Below are 17,926 nucleotides of genomic sequence, written 5' to 3'. Positions count from 1 at the left end.
GTGTGGCTGACTGAACAGACACACAGCGAATGGAGATGGCTCAGCCGGAGACACTTGGCCAGCCTCCCAGAGATCTCGCAGGGATACAGCCATATAATGGATTCACACAAGAAAATGCACCCGATTCTTTCTTGATTTGCAGGTTCCATGTCCGTCATTGAATCTGATTATTATTTAAGTCGAAAGTGTTAAAAGCCCCGGCTGGGCGGGGAGTCATGAAATAAAGGATCTGCTATTCACACGTGTAAATCCATATATCACCACATTCATAACGCACGTGTCGAAGGCCTTTCACTCGTGAAATAATGAATGTGTCCAGCGATCCCAAAATATTAAGTTGGGATCAAGAGAGAAAAAATCTTTTCATATAATAATAATAATTCATCATCCTGCACTTACCTGACTGTGTTAGCTGGCTGCCAGCATCGCCAGGAGCTGATAACTCCTGATTTATGCTGCTGATCCCAAAGAAACATGACCTGAATGTATCTACTGGTGAATTGAATTTCGGAAGACAATTGCATGAGCGGGCATGCAATATATATCCAACAAGCCTCCAAAAACTATTTTCTATTCTATTCTATTCTATTCTATTCTATTCTGTTCTATTCTATTCTAATGAAATTCAGTTGAGTCCAATAATATTACGTTTACATTGAAGAAGACAAAGAAAACCAGTAAGCTGCATCGTCTCCATCCCTCAAACGTCAAAAACAATCTACTTTTTGGGACTCTATACTTAAAACTCTGATATTTTGGGGCATAGGGAAGAATCTCATTCAACGCTGGTTGAATTTGGGGTACTGAGAGAGGAAAGTCCTCTTAAAAGACTCCTTTCAACTGCGGCAAGATTCATAACCCTTTTGGCTCTTAGAGTTATTCTACTGAACTGAAAACAGGCACAACCTCCCGCCTACACATACTCTGTTGATAAAAGATGTTATGCAGCACCTAAAACTAGGAAAGCTCAGACTGGCTTTACGAGGCTCTGTTGACAAATTCCCTTTATTAATTATGTAGAGGCTAGTTGGTAAATATCCTCCCAACTCTCTGTTATTACAACTAGGTTAAGTAAGATGTGAGTAATTACGATGTAAAGCAGCCCTGTACATTGGTTAACATTTATACTGTATATTGCTCCTGTTTCTATGTTGTTTGTGTTGTTTTGTGTCCGTGTATGTAAACTTCATACTATTTTTGTGATATTTTGTGTAATTTCTGATAAGTCTGTATCGTTTGATGACTGAAATATCAATTAACAGACGTTAAAAGAAAGAAGAGATGGTACAATGGATAGAGATCGTAGAGGAAATCCACACAGTGGAAAAACTGACACATCACCTGAGATTACAAGAAACACAGCCTGAAGAAAAATGAGAGAAATGGACGTTATTCAGAATCCAGAACAGCAACAAAAACTTTTTAAGGATTTATGGATTTAGTTGCTGAAACCGAGAACATGGATGGACTACTAGAAACTATGTAAGTATCTTTCTGTTTTGTATTATTCTGTTTTATGGATTTATGTGTATAAAAGTTGAAATCATTAATACAAACTTAGGTGAAAAACACAGAAAACCAGTTAATAATTACATTAAAGGAGCTCAAACCAGAAAATTGGGGCATTTTTTCCCCTCATTTATTCAAACTGCAATTTTATTCCACTGCAATTTCCTCTTCAGAGTTACATATAATTTTTCACTGATTTGAAATTTGAAGGATTATATTTTCACTCTTGAATCCACTACTGCAGTTTATGATAAGTGTTGCGCTCCCTGAGTAAACACAAGCCTCCACTAAAGGGAAATGAACTCTTTCATTTAGAACATCCTCAATATGGAAGTTACCATTTATCACCAGAGGTTGCAGTACTTCAAAACCTCTTTCATTCGACTTAGAAAAAAAGATATCTGACTTGCAATCACCGAGCAGAGCTGTGTTGTATTCAAACGAAATGTTGGAAAGTGTTAAAGGTTGCGTAGGTATGTAGAAAACTCTCACTTCTACTGAACTGTCTGAGTCTAATTATGCTTCAGGGTTACCGATGATAGAGTGCTTAGTTGGGCACTTTTGTAGTCTGTTTTAAATTGGGCCGTAATAACGATGCCTAATTGTATTTGCTTTGAGGCAAAATCTTTTAATTCACTACAACTGTCTGCTGCTGTTAAATGCTTTTGCAGCGTCAACCTGAAAATCACTGGAGGCAAATGAGCTTTTAGCTATAACTGCCACAATAAATGTATTTTGCATTCTGCCTGTTACGTAAACAATAAAAAAAAATACCTGTCTATTCTATTCAATTCTATTCTAATTAAGTCATTTCTCCGCTCCAAAGAGAGTCTGATCTTTATATAGAATGAGCTAGTGTTTTAAGGTGTTCTTGCTTAATGATAACCATGGTAGCTTTATATAATACACAGAGGGATAAGGCAGAGGTAGCATGCTTTATCTTGTGAGTGTAAGTGTGCACTAGAAGGAAGCCCGTTGAGGGGGGGAGAAGTGTCAGAGAGAGGAGGGAGAGGGAGAAGAAGAGATGGCGACGGAGAGGGAGATGGGGAGGGGGTATGGCAGAGAACAGGAGGCTAGATGTTGTTACATTTATTGAGAAGTAGCTAAGCCCGTCGCGCCGTGGGAATTTGAAGGGGGGAGAGAGGAAAAAGGACAAAGATGGGGTCCTTGCGCATGAGAGAGTGATGCTGTGAAAGATGAGGAATGAGAGGGAAAAGAAGGAAAATAAATAGGCCCGAAAACCCCGAACGATTGAGTGTGTGAGATGGAAAAGAGACAGCGAGAGGAGTGGAGAGATGGACAGTGATGTATAGGTGTGTCGGGCAGTCCGGCACAGTGAGTACAGCGAGGGGTTACTCCCAAGTGTGTGCCATGTATGGAATTAGAGAGAACAATGTGGCGTAAAGCGATGAGGGAGTCTCAGATGCCCGACGTTGTTTCTGTATCCGGAAGAATCACCTTCAGCCAGACGCTATAAGTGTGAGTTTGCGTTTAAGAGTCAGACAGCGAGAGAGAGAAAGAAGAGAGTACGACAGAAGTACGGAGCAAAAGAGTGAAATAAGAGGAAGCTAATGAGGGGGGAAAACGTGTGTGTGTGTGTGTGTGTGTGTGTGTGCGCGCGTGGCGCATGTGCACGTGTGTATATAACAGATTGCACGTGAGCGTGTGTAGTGTATCTGATTTTATGTGAATCCTAAATGTGGATGAAAACCAAGGCTTTAGGTTTTTAATCAGCCCCATCTGAGCGCTGTATGGGGACTGTGAGAAGCTTTCATGTAGAGTTTCTCTTTCTCACACACACACGCACACACACACACACACACACACACACACACAAAGCATCCCCTCATGCCTTCTGTTCTAAATTTACACCTAACATGAGAACAGGAGTGGGGGGAGGAGGCAAGGAGGAGCGAGGCGAGGTAAGGGAGTTAAGAAGGAGAGTAGAGGAAGAGAGGTACGGGACAGAAGTACGGAGACAGTGGGAGGAGGGTGGAGGAAGGGGGTGATGGGAAAGTGCAGGGGAGAGGTGAACGAAGTGTAGGCAGAAACGAGGAAGACGCAAAACTAAAAGAGGAACAGAGGAGAGGAGAGGAGCCAAATTTGATTTAGACAGCGGGCAAGAGAGATGGAGAGAGTTAGATAGACAGGGAGAGAGGGAGGGAGGGAGAAGGACAGCGGTATATTAGTCAAGGTGTCCAGTCTATGTATTGCCTGCTGTGCAATACCACCCCTCTGATTTACTCTGCCGAGTGACTGATGAGAGGGAGGATGAGAAGGAGGGATGCAGAAGATGAAGGGATGAGAGAGGAGGGAGGTCTCGCAACGAGCGTTTAGGCCAAATTAACGGCACCTCATAAATTAGACTAACAGCCAAAGCGGAGGGGGCTGCAGGGGAGGGGCTGCTGGAAGTGCGAGTGTGCTTCTGTGTACACAACTAAGTGTGTGTCGTGCATGTATGTGAATGATGACACGTCAAGAGGGAACAATTTGAACCAATGCAAACAGATTACTCTCTGATAAAGTAGCGATATCCAGCCGCCCGCTCATACAAACACAATCTTCCCTTGATTACCGCACGTACTGAAGCGTTTTCTCCGGCATGATGCGCTCATAAACGGAAACAGCAGGGAGATTGTACACATCGAGGATGCAGAATATGAAGTTGCCCACCTTTTTTACCTCGGGAAATATCACTTTTCCATCCTCGCATAACGCATAATTATTGCAGATCTGACATGTTTTCCCAGTAGACTAGATTGGACATACCTGAATGCAGCCACGTCTGATAAAAATGACAGATACAAGTCATTTGAAGGAAAAGTGGTGCTGTGTGGATGTTTTTTTATTAGGATAGCAAAGGAATGTTTCCATTAAATGTAATTTTCCAACACAAAATGTTTACGCTGAATGTATCCGCAAAACCTACTTTCATTTATTCTCCCTCTAAATCCGCTCCCGGAAGCTAAGGCATTAGTAATGTTTTTGAGGGTTTGTTTAGGCAACTCAGAGTACTCGGTTAAGGTTAAATGGAAAGTAATGGTCTTGATTTGACATTGAAAAAATAAACACTGACTTGAAGCTGACTTCTCTTTTAGCTTTGTTGTTGTGAAAGCCTTTTTGAGACCTTGGCCTGGGGGATACAGGTAAAAAAAGAGAGCTTTTCGGCTAACTCTTGCACTTTCACTCATGCATTACCTATGTAACTTTCTGCAGAAAGATAGCTGATTGTTGAGTCTCTTTCCATCCATCCTTTCATCATCTGTAACCACTTATCCTCAACACAAGCTAACAATGAATAGTGTCCAGAAAGTCAAATACCAAATCTGGTCGTGGCGTCGGACCTCAACAATCAACCCAAAGCGATGGTATTTGATGTTTTGTGAGACTCAACAATCAACAACCTTTTCCAAAACGACTTTAAAAGCTACATAGTTTAAATAATCTTAACTACACAAAGACTTGAGATGCATTGCACTGATTTTGACTGCTTTCCCTAACCTTAACCAAGTGGACTTGTAGCCTAAACGAGACACCATTCCCCCTCTCTGGTGTCTCATACTGTATGCTCAATGATCCACCCCGGCCTCCTGCCTCTCACTTACTATGAGGATGTCACACTTCATGGACTCAACACCTTTGCCACTGAATCTGATCCTCCTTTTAACAGGTCAATAAGAAATGTACTGTAGCAACATGTTTTGTGGGAATCCTTCAGTTTACACCATGTCTAATACAAATTTTATCCCCTCACTTCCACCCTCTTTCTTCATGTATGTTTCCTGTCACCGCTCGAGCCGCACGCAGCATAAATCCTCCCCTTGTAAAGGTTATTTATGTCCCTCCCTCTCCATTCTAAAGAAATGTTAACTCTGTCAGAAGTGCAGGCACTTGCCGATCGCTGTGTGATTACAGCAGTGCTTGACTGAGTGAGATACTAATACAAACACACACACAAACACACGCGCGCGCGCACACAAACACACTCACCCGCCCACGCACCAATCTTGGCAGTGTAGAGTTGATGCTCAGAGTGATTAAAGTGGCGTGCCTCTGAGTGTGTCACCTGGGTGCTGCTGTATCTTAAATCAGGACAGTGGGGCTCAGATTGGGTATTGACTGGCCTGCAGAAGTCTCCATCCATCACGCTGAGAAACGATAGCACAGAGGCCCGCCCTGATGTACCCATATACCACTGATGTTGCCCGCTGGCTGGCTGAGGTGACGTAAGGTTAGGGTTATGGCGTGAAACGTTATTTATACTGCACGGTAAGCAGGCAGCGAGAGGCGCTTCTCGCCGGCAGATGTGGACTGACAGGCAAGCGCGTCTTCTGTCAAGATATGGGTAAACACGCGTTCAGAAGCTAACACAAAGGCAGGCGCACCTGTGACAAACGCAGACTGACAGACACATATGCTCAGATGTGCAGCACTTATCGTAAGAGATAAGACTTCCTTTTCTGTCTCTGTCCTGTTGTCTCTCACTCTCGCTGATGCACGCACGCAGACAAGCACACACAGATGTACCACTCTGTTTTGAGGGTCTGAGCAGCATCTTTTGACTGTGTGCCTAATGATAATAAATGAGCCATCATGGGTGGGGAGGGAGGCACTAAGTCATCCCCTTCATCGACAAGAGGAAGACTGGGAGCCCCAAGGTCACCCCACTGTCAGCATCACTCTCCCTAACGACTCCTCTCGCTCTCGCACATGCATGTGAGCATACGTGCGCACGCTCAAAGTCGAGCAAAGTGCACCAGGATACGTTCACGCTCGTGCGCGCACACACACCGGAGACCACCTGGGAAAACCTGCCTCAAGACCGCCCAACTGTATTTATCTACTAGATGTATCTTTTATTTGCTTAAGAAGCGGAGGCATCTGCCACAAGATGAGATAATTTCACATTTTCAATATGTCTACTTGCAACCCGGTACCACAGGTTACATTCAGGGGAATACTCAGGGAAGCTCAATACAAGAATAATCATCTGAGATTGTTTCCTTTGAAAAGTTTCAGGTGCCTGCAAAGTTCAAACAATCCAGTATGGCACACTAAAAAAAGCAAAGATTAGAGAAAGGTCTGAATGAGTGAAGATCCCAGGAATGATTTTGTTTTGTTTATCAGATTTATCATCCCAGCCCTCAGGTTATGTCGACCCTCAGGTTGGAAACCACTTCCTGTAAATGTTTAGATCATTTTCTAAAAAAAAGAGGAGAAAACTCTCGATAGCCCATTATTTGGGCAATGTTTTGCTTGTCAATGTGATTTTAATACGCGTTAAGAGAGGTAGACCCTACTTTCTCTGTCGGCTGTGCCCTGCACATTTGTCCAGAATACCGCCAGCTTGCCTTTCTCTTTAACAGAACAGAACCAGATCGGATCAGCTGAGCAAGACAAGCATTGCGTAACTAAAGCATGTCCCCAAAACACCCCTGACCCTCCTCAGTTATGGCCCTGTCCCTAATGAGCTGCCATGCATTGTCACCTCTCAGACGTACAGATCAGAATTCAAATCCGGAGTCCGGTGGGAGTCACGGCCAAGAGACACAAAAACCGAGGGAGTCCAAACAAGTGAATGTTGCTAATGCCGTACTAAAAATGTAAGTTTGTGGGAGAGAGGAGGCGTCAGAAGACGCGTTGGAGAAACGAAGAGGAAGGTAGCACTTTCAACTGTGGGAATTCTTTTTCACGCACACACACATGTATAGATTTCACATGCACACATACATGCATGGGCGTACACGCAAATACAAACACACACAGGTTGCAAGTTTAGACTGGAGCTGTAGAAAGCTAATTTGCACCACATTGAAATGCATCTCAATTAAAGAGAAACACATCGAGGTGCCAGGGGAGGAGAGAAGAGAGAGATGTGAGAGAACGGGAGGGAGGAACGGGGTGTGAAACAGATAGTGTGTGAGAGTATGAGAGTAATAGAAAGAGGGAGGAGGGAGGAGGGGGGACTGAGCTCAACTGTATTTGGCAAGGGAAGAAGGGAGGGAGAGAGAAAGAGAAAGATGGGGAGAGAGAGAGAGAGAGAGAGAGCGTGTTTTCATCTCCCTCTCTTGGAAAAACATCTCATTTTGGGATGAATCAGATTTAGAAAGGGTGTTAGGAGGTTGAGGCGCAGCTAAAATCCTAACTAACTTCAACCTCGTTATCACCGGCTCTCTGGTTTTGTGCCAACACAACAGGGCTGTCCCTGCTCAAACTGTGTACGTGTGTTTGTGCTCGAGATATTTTTAAGCCCAAGGCTACGTAATGTCTTTCAGAATGGGCGGATACGACCAAGACACAATAAGGTTTTACCTAAGTGTGTAGGCAAGTGTGACTGCGGCCCCGCAATCAATGTGTTTTTGGTATTTTTGAGAACGTGTCTTTGTTTGTCGCACAAGTCCACGCTGATAATTCGATAACGTGTCTGTGAGTGCATTTGAGCATGTATGTGCCTGTTATGTGTGATTTAGCGGGTGTGACTGAGGGAACAAACAACAACCAGAGGAAGGAGAAAACACACACACACACACACGCAATCTGTCACATGGAAATATCAGGACTGGCTTTGTGTGCCGCTACCATTTTGCAAGGACTGTCATGTTCTTAATACTGCGATGCTGCTGCCAACAACACCAAACCCAAGTAGATCCATTCTTTCATGCTGTCAAAAGGTACTCAACTTGTCTACTTCTGGCGAGAAGCTTTTAACCCGGTGTTTGCCTCCTTTTCAATATAAGCCACACAGCTCTCAGAGTGAAGAGCATTCTGGGAAATCAAGTGCTTTTGATGTAAGATGTAGCGCCTGAGTGCAGCGCGGTAACACCATGATGTAATGCAGCTACCTGCCGGCTTCATCGTCAGTACGAGATCAGATGATCGGTATTAGCCCAACTATCATTAACCAGAACGCTGTCATCATCATCATCATCATCATCTTGACTGCCATCGGCGACACCGTGTCAACACATCATCTGAGAACGCATGGTCTCATTTTCGCCTGACAAGAAACTGACGGAGGTCGCCGAGTTAAAATGATCGCTTGATTGACCGGCCGTGTCTACGAGGAGGTTAAACATCTGAGCTGAAACGTGTGTGAATCCCAAACTGGAGGAGTGCAGGGGGGGGGATTGAGAAGGGATGACATGGGTCACTCTCCCATTGAAATTTTACCTTTAGCTCAAACCATGACACGAATTCTGATTATAAGTATCACCCAGCATGCCTCATTTCTTCCTCCACTCTCACTTTACACCGTAGCTTTTCCTGACACTGAAACTCATCTGCAGAGAGCGCTGGAGGTAAATTGATGAGAGATGACATGGGTCACTCTCCCGTTGAAATAAATGTTCTTTGGTACGTTTTCACTTGACAAATGTTCTGATGATCAAATATCACCCGTTGGTAAACATCCTCCTACGCTCTCACCTTAGATTTTCGACGGCGGCAAATAAATGTCTGAGAGACACTTTACACTCGACCCTTTACTGCTGTCCAGCAGTTTCCCTCTCACGCTACCTGAGTTATAATCCTCCTTTATTTGTGTTTAAGTCGGTGGTCTTGTTCGGTCAATCCTCTTAGCCTCCCCTTGTTTGTCTTGCAGTCGCACAGCTAAGCTAAAATAAGCAGTGGCCCTCTTTCACATAAACCTCATGCTGGTGACAAGCATGTCAAAGCCAGAAGAAGCGAGTGTGTATCAGTGAAGGCCCTGACAGCTAAATATATAAATATATAAGCTAAAAGAAAAACTGCTTACATGGGTTTTCCTCTTCCTCCGATACTTTGAGTTAGCATAATCTCTCTCTCTCTTTCCCTCTCTCTCTGTCCCTCTTTTCTTTTTGCTCACTTATTCTCTCCTTGCGTACACATGGCTGAGCAGAGCTGACACACACATGCAAACAGCCCCACACACACACACACACACACACAACCCTGGGTGCATGCCTCACAATGACGGCCCCTGAACTGTACACGGACAATAAAACACATCAGCAAACTCCTCAAACAACCTCCACGGGCACTCTGTCATCCCCTCTGTGTCTTTTACGACTTCTCAATCTGCCCTTGATGACACCGCTTATGAGCCTTTAAGCGGCCCTCCGTTGTGCACAGGTTGACAGATCGAGTTGTCATTACATTAAAGTAGGGACTCTCTATTAGTGCAAATGGTGGCACATAACCAGATAATCGGCTGTGGACAGCAAGTGTGGCTATGTGGGAGGTGAGATGCTAACGGATGGTGTGTGGGAGAGTAATGTTTTATGTTGGAGGAAGTGTGATATCTCCATTATAGACAAGCTTAATTGATAAACAGGACAATAAAAGCAGCAAATGGCCCCATAGATTCTCTGCCTACAGCACAGCCAGCAGCACTGAAGGATGGCACTACACTATATGTATATATACAAAGGGAAGTAATGGCACTGACAATAATAGCATATTAAGTAGAAGCTTTAGAACAATATCAGACAATGTCATCATTGTGGGGAAATAAAAAAGACTAATAAAATCCCTCTCATAAAAGGAGGGAAGCGGCGCTTCCCTGAGGGATCCCTCAAATGTTTCTTTCTTCTCACACTCCTCACCTAATCTCTCCCTCACCCCGGCCGCCTGTCTTTTACTCTCTCACCCTCCGTGAGAGGAATACCGACAATAATTGTCACTAAATGGCCACGTTTAATTGCCGTGCACGATAAGCGATAACTTCGCTGCCATGGGGTACAAAAAAAGAAAGAAAGGAAAATGGAAAGAGAGGAGCTGGAGGAGCTGCGCTGCCACGCTGCCTCCTCCAGCAGCTCCCGCACGGCGCGAGGAAACGATCGCCTCAACGCTTCTTCAGCTGTTTTTACACTGACAATTACAAAGAAGACAAAAGTGCAAGAGGCATTTTTTAAAAACATTTGAAAAAAAATAATAATAATAATAAAAATACCGCTTCCAAATCAGCGCAACACAATCAGAAGCAGCACTTTCCAAAAAAGGACGCACAGGATTCAAATCAAGCACATTTCTTTTTTTTTCTCTCTCTGTCGGCCAAAGTGTGCTCACCAGAATATCCGGATCAGAGCTCGGTGTACGGAGAATCCCGAGGAGTTTCCCCTGTCTTTCTTCACCCCAAGTTGAAGACAGCGACGAGACGCGCGCTCCCACAGTCCCGACTCAACTGCAAAGAGAGAGACAGAGAGGTAAAGACCACGCTGAGAGGGAAACAGCCACGCCAGCCTGTGGACGACTCTCTCTCATCCCGGGCGCCAATCGAGGTCAACCCCCACCACCACTCAGTCACCCCCCCAAAAAAGTACATCAATAATTACACACGTTTAGCTCACTAATCCGGGTCTGTACCTCTTAAACGAGACGGGATGACCACCGGAGAGGGAAAGAGACGGGAGGAGAAAAAAAGAAAGGACCGGGCAAGGCAGCGGCTGTCAGATTTGACTTCAAACTGATGCTGACGATGCGCACCGAGATAAGCTCCGAGAGGAGAGAGAGGCAGAGAGAGAGCGAGAGGAAGAGAGAGAGAGAGTATGAGAGAGAGAGAGAGAGAGAGAGAGATCAGAGGTGCAGTGATGAGAGACAGATCCAGAGAATTGAATCAAACAAACCACAGCTTAAAAGTTATTCAAGTAGGTCGAGATGTGAGACAAAACCCACATATGCGCCATCACAGGGAAATATAACACGTGAACTCATCAGAGGTGTTGATGAATAATTCCCGATTCTACAGAGAGGCACTCAAAGGCATCAGAGGTGCATGTTTAGGGCTACAATGTTAGTCAGCATGCACTGCCCTGAGGCTGACAGACACAAGGAGAGACTGTGAGGTCCTGCTACACGCGCACACACACACACACACACAGGAGGAAGGTTGTACAGTTGCTGCACAGCCTGTCTTGGAGTTACTCTAGGCTACTTATTTACATGACCAGTGAAGATAGTTTGGGCTTTATTTTTTTTTAAATGTGAGAAAGAGAAAGAGAGAGAGAGAGAGAGAACTTCAAACTGCAGTAGCCTCCTCAAAGATGTTTTCAAAGAGATGACCTGGGACTTTCTGGCTCGCAGCCAGTCTTACCTCAGGTGGTGGAGGCATCTCAAGAGACAGGCAGCACTCGCCGTGTTTATAACCCACACATTAATTTTGTGAAAACCACAAAATGCGAGATTCCTCCCTCGTTTAATAAATGTGCTGCGGCAGATTCATGTCTGGTTTTACAGACGAGCATGCAGAAATGCAATCCTGGATCTTGAATTCATACTGTGAAATGAATCAAAAGCAGTCCTGGGCCACCTTACCTTGAATGGAAATCGTCACATGCAAACATATTTAAACAGGGCTCTGTGGAGCTTGGGTGCTGTGTCAGTCCTTTATGTTCGCTGACCCGAGTCCTCCACACAGAAATCCACAGTCCAGCAGCATTAGAAGGTGCACTATGTAGTTTTGGAAACTATATTCAAACTCAGAAAGTTTATATTTACAATATTAATAAGATAATAATACAAACCCTGAAATATTTATTTGATATGTTTCCATCACAAACAAGCCTTCCTCAGAGGGGGATGTCTGTCTGAAGCTAAGAAGATGGCTACTTACTGTAGAAGGGTCCCGCAAATATAAACAAAGTAAAACTGTATGAAATTGTGTTGCCCATTGAGGACAGTTTGTTTATTCCGCTTATTCAGTCGTGAAAACAGTCACGACTGATGTTTTTCTTCCCCTTTTCTCTTGTTCTCTCGTCTTAAAAATTTCCTCCCCAAAACTACATAATGCACCTTTAAACAACTCAAACAAATCGTCCACAGGCTTGTAAGAGAGACAGGGACGTCTCATTTTTCATTTCACGTTTCAAGCCGCTCACATATGGCCAATAAAAATTGATTTATGCATGTAAATTGCTATAAATTGTTACATAGGGCCCCTTTAAAATGAATAAAGTTTAATGGAATAAAACGTTAAACTGGCAGTGTTTCACACAATGAACGCAATACATTTAATGTGCGGGGCTATTGTTTAGTCCATCATTGTCTAACTGAATTGATTATGAGACACGATTCGTTGACATCTGGGAGGCTTACCACCTTGGCTACGCAATTTCCAGGGGGTAAACCCGGCATGTACTTTATAGAGACACGAGAAAACACAAAGGAAAGCGAGCAAACAAACATGATACTACATCCATCTGTCAAACACAGTATCAGTATAAACTGTATATTTAACAAATGATACATGCAAAGCTTTCATACGGTGATGTGATACTGGTAGAGTGATACTGGGACGTGTTGACAGTATCATAAAAAGTCAAACTCAAACATGACATCATGGACGGGGGGATATGAAATGCATTTCTTTCCGCCACCCTCATCCAAATCACACAAGCAGGGGACACTTTCTGTTCACTTGAAGCGTCCTGTTCACACGGCTGAATGCAGGATGAAGACCTTGACGGAGCGTGTACTGTTCTGTACTCTGGTCAGATATTACAGCATCATTACAAGAATTCAAATAATGATAACAGGAGTTGAAAGCTGTGGAGGTGTACTGTTTGATTTTTTTCCGAGCCAATTCTTTTTTTGGCATGTGGCAACAGTGCCAGCCGCTGATTATTTCATTTTTACCGGTATTATTGTTTACTTTTCTTTCATATTATACTTTCATATCAGGCAGAGGGGTTTGCGTCCCATTTCCTGAATATCCTCTCTTTTATTAACTCCAATCCTGACTGCTCAGTAGCTGCCTCCGCTGCTGCCGCTGAGCTAAGAGTGAGAGACTTCTGGACACTCTCCTGCTTGAGGAGACAAAGAAGAAGGAACGAGAAGAGAGGAAGGAGAAAAAAGACGAAGGACAGGAGGACAGAGGGAGAGGAGAGCAGATGGATGGGGAGAGAAACAAAAAGGGCAAAGTTCACAGCGAGATCCATGTCCGTCTCATGCCACCTCTTCTGTCCACGGAGAGAAGGAGAGAGAAGAAATGAGTGGGAGGAGGAGAATAATTCCAAGTGCTGATTCTTTTCTTTTCATATCTCATTCCTGAGTCACCACTTCATCTGTCCACCTACCCCTAGCTCTCGTTTTCACCGTCTATCTCTCTCTCTCTGTCTCCGTCCTCGTTGTCTCTCTACCCCCCTCTCTCTCTCTGATCCGTCCCTCCTCAGCTGCTCTCTCTCTCTCCCTCTCTTCTTCTATCCATCTCTTTCTAGGAGCATCTCTTGTTTGTTCATGCACCCAAATGTCTGCAACATCCTGGTCTCTATTTACAGAGCATGTGGGATGAAGTGTGTTTGTGTGTGTGTGTGCGTCAGCTTTGTACTGTGTATCCGTATGTACATGTGTGTGGGTTCATTGGAGTGTTTTATCTGATGCATCCAACATTGCATAAACGATGGGATATTGATACGTCCTTGCACCGTATGGTATACAACTCTTTGATTACTTTGTGTAACCATCTGAAACTGTTTACCAGGAAAGACAGCGGTGTTAAAAGATACTTCCCTGTATGTAAATCAATGAGTCAACTAGTCAGTCAGATAATTGGTCAATCAATCAGATCGTTTTCAAGTCTCCTTGCAAAGGGCAGGCACAGGAAGTCATAAAGAAGGGCAGGAGTGCGTGATATAAAGCCTTTACTTTCTGGATTTAAAGTTTCTGACTGTTCCTTGTGAAAAGCTGCGTTGGCTTCAGAGCGGTTTATTTAAGACACTCTGGGACTCAACACTTCAGTAGATTTAGGTCTAAACCTGGATTTCAAGGTGATGAATCTTATTGCTATGCGCCTCCTGTTATATCTGTATCCATCTGTCCATCTGTATTCGCTTTCATGATTCACCCAAATAATACAAGGAAATTCTTTGCCCATGTTTCTTATGCAGGCTCGCCCGCGCTCGGCAGTTTTTACGTGCCTGGCTGTATGCATAAAACAGCTGCAGTCCTTGGAGGTTGCAAGGATATATTTTTTTTTTAAAATGGACAAAGTAGAGTTTTCACTTCTGAGGGTGTTTTATGCAGTTTTGTATATTCAGAACACCTTGTAGAGCCCACTCGCTTGAAAAAAGTGTTGGCATTTTACCATTCTCCATTCAAATACGTTCAAGTTTGTACATGTCATACAAACAATATTGACCTTTTTTACAATACGTTTCACATCACATCTACGAGCCAGCTTTCATGTCTGGAGGTGGAGGGGACGGTTGGTACAGCTGGGCGGGATGGCTGCAAAAGCCAGGGACCACTTTTCGAGATTGCGTTTCAACATCTGTAAGCGCAAAACTACCAGATATATTTAATGAGATGTTGGGACATTTTCATGCTGTGTTAGTAGCAACAAAATTGAATATTTTACTTGTGGCGACAGAAGGTGGTGAGCGAAAACACGACCTTTCCCTAACCCTAACCAAGTGTTGCCATCGCCGAAGGCTGACAGCCTTCGACTACTGAGCCCTGACCATCTTAACATTGTGATTTAAAAGGCACCCCGCCAGAAATCACAATAAAGTAGTGTGTCCCCTCAGAGTTGCCGTAAGGCAGGAATGCTGTCTGTGATATGTGGGGGGAGTAACTGGAAAGAAGTTTGTTGCTGCTCTGTGCACTAATATTACGTCTGCATGTCCCGGTTATTTTGTTCTTGCTCATTTAGGCCAATCTGAGACAAATTTTTGTGGCAGCAGTATTTCTTCTCTGTTAGTAAATTTACCGGGCCGTCGCTGTTGACGTTTTCTTAGCTAACATTGCTTCAAGCTTGTGAGGCTAATCTCAGCTCAGTTATGGACATGAGGTGTGGAGATGAAGATGCTTTTAAACATGGCACGGGCATGTACTGTATGTCAGCGGTGCTGGGGGAAAGTCTTCTCTGCTGGGTGGGAAACTGCGGTGACTACAGCGGTGAGCTTATAAGCAGCTGCTGCCTTACAAAAACACTGAGGGGGCAAACTGCCTCAAATTCAGAAATCAAACACCCACTCCTAAAACAACAATGTTACCGTCCGTCACGATTTCTCATCGTGGACATCATCATTTATGTCACAACATAAAATTAGAAAGCTAAAACCTAAAAAAAGCTGCAACATAGTGAAATATCCACAGTTAACTGAAACGTACATTGCCAACATTGATTCTGCCTTGTAGTCCCATTTTTTCTGCTCCTATAAACTAGCATTGATAGGGTCACTGAGTTGGTCAGAGTAACCTATCAATGTCCCATACGGTATCACTGAAGAGGAGCCATTGGAAAACTATTAAAGGTATATGGAGGCAAACTGCACATCCCTTTGTCTTAATTATCCATTCCCCCGGGCTGTCATCATTAAGGCAAGCCAGACACTGGGACATATTTGGCATTATATTTTTAATGCTACAACAACCGGTTCAGCAAAAAACCACCACAGATTATTCACAGCGTGTGTCTTGGCTCAGCTCCATATACTGTGACACATTATTATATTTCAGCCCTCCCTTTCTTCCCCTCCTTTTTCCTCCTTCATTTCCCCCCTCCTCACCTCCTCCCCTTCCTCTTCTCCCACCTCCTCCCTCCTCTCCTTCATCCTCCCCTCTCCCCTCCCTCTTCAGATGCTTTTCTTGTCCTCTCTGGAACGAAAATGGATGAAAAACTAAGGCAACTTCATACATGTTCTGTCGATTCGCTTACAAGGACTGTATTGCCGCGTTGTGTGTGCGCCGCACGAGTGGGGCTGACGGTGCATTGTATGTGTGCCAGTTGTTTGTGTGCCTCTCTGTGTGCAGCAGGAAATTCAAAAACTAGGCCATATCGACCACCCAGGGGTTTGAAAGCTCAGGGGGTACCAAAGCAACATGGTTTAAATAGGAAAAAAAAGCGTTTCAAATGCCATAAAGGGGGAAAAAAAGACAAGGCATGTGCACATTCCCACACACAGAAGCAGACACACACACACACACTCACAGACAGACACCCCTCCCATGTGATAAACCCCTGGCTCATATTGTGTTCAAAGAGTAACATCAAACACTTAATCATACACATATCTAAATAAATCTTATCCAGCTTGATAAACATCCATGTTTCATTTATATGGTCCTCCTCCAGCCTGCGCTGGTGGCCGGCCATTTTCCTATAGATTAGGGCTTCCCCTGCTGACAGGCCCAGAGCGATGAGCTGCAGACCTTGTCACTATCGATCCAGTTCAGAGTATAATGGATATGAATGGGATCGGCTCTGATTGGTTTTGAATTTTATCACAGGGGTTGGCGGTTTAACTCGCCCCTTCGACCACACCAGTGGTGGATGGGTTAAAGCAGACGCTGTGTGTTTTAGGCGTGAAAGTGCTTATATTGATAGGACATTATTAAACAACTGTGAGGAACAAGAGAACATAAATTCATTTTCCAGCAGAAATCTCCTTTTCAGAGTCTCATCTTTTAAAGCTTAAATGTTTGAGAAAGCAAAATAAACTCCCACGAGACTATTAGTGCTTGTCTATGTGCAAGAGGGTGAAGTGAGGGTGGGGGAGGGATTTAAGTGTTTCTTTTTCAAGATGACTAAGAATATCAATAATGCCATTAATATTAGCCTGTATCATTTTCTGCCACTACGGGCCATCACCTCCCGACTTTGTCTCCGTTAAACATTGATTATGTCATTTCACTGTTGACCTTCGGCCCTGACACAGCAGAAAATAGAAGCTTAATGTAACCTCACACCATTAGGTCAAGTCACCCTGTTGGATTTTGGAGGGTTAAGAAAATATTTATGATGCCGTCTTTCAACTGAGGAAGGGGAGGGAGCGACTTAACACACTCATCTTGAGGATTGCAGCTTCTCTTATGAATTATACAACACTTTTGTTTTCTGTGTCTTCTACCCGTGCTTCTACTGCCACGAGTCACTATTACTAAAGGTGCAATCAGTGAAATGTGGCTGTACACAAACACTAGCAGAGGATAACGACAGCTCTCAAAAATGAGAGTTTGCATTGTCTCACAGACGGATGGTGACACTGTGTCTAAATAAGTTGAATGCATTTAGGGTTTATTGTGTTTGCTGAATCCGTTTTCACACTCAGAACAGGGTGTTGACACCAAGCCTGTCAGAGAAGCAACAATTTAAATGAATGCTGCAGTGCTTTACTGAAAGTAACACCTCTTGATCGCCATGATTTTTTTTATCACTCTCTATCTGCTGACCTGAGTATTCGAGGTTAAGAGTGTTAACTTTTACACTGGCAAACACGACTCCACTGACTACGTGCGGACTGAGGTGACACGGCACCACAACACCCCGGCTAGGAGTAAGAGCTAAAATTAGCATGACATACATTCATACAAGTGTCATCAATATATGTCATAGTTTCAGAGACAAGAGAGTTTTAGGTCAAGGCTGCTGGGAAGTTTCTGGCAAACAAAAATTGAAAATGAATTTAAATCACTGTCTATGCTGTTAATTTTATTTGGTAAC

General features: G+C 43.9%; 1 protein-coding gene across 13 annotated transcripts in view; it reads right to left on the bottom strand.

Moving 5' to 3' along the window:
* ptprdb (protein tyrosine phosphatase receptor type Db) overlaps positions 1–10,950 on the bottom strand; it is a 158,274-nt gene extending 147,324 nt beyond the window's left edge. For 12 of the 13 annotated variants that reach the window (XM_084344990.1, XM_084345001.1, XM_084345003.1 and 9 more), the window contains exons 1-2: positions 10,852–10,950; positions 10,555–10,669 (exon numbers count right to left, since the gene is read on the bottom strand). The gene's annotated coding sequence lies outside the window, so the exon portion shown is untranslated. Of the gene's footprint in view, positions 1–10,554; positions 10,670–10,824 lie in introns of all 13 variants that reach the window. The other variant, XM_084344997.1, reaches the window with a different exon arrangement.
* Between the last annotated feature and the right edge of the window lie 6,976 nt (positions 10,951–17,926).

This window comes from Pagrus pagrus (genome assembly GCF_965226575.1).
Source record: "Pagrus pagrus genome assembly, chromosome: 2".
Classification (NCBI taxonomy): domain Eukaryota; kingdom Metazoa; phylum Chordata; class Actinopteri; order Spariformes; family Sparidae; genus Pagrus; species Pagrus pagrus.
Note: the sequence above shows the minus strand (reverse complement) of the source record. Positions and strands in the feature narration are given on the sequence as shown.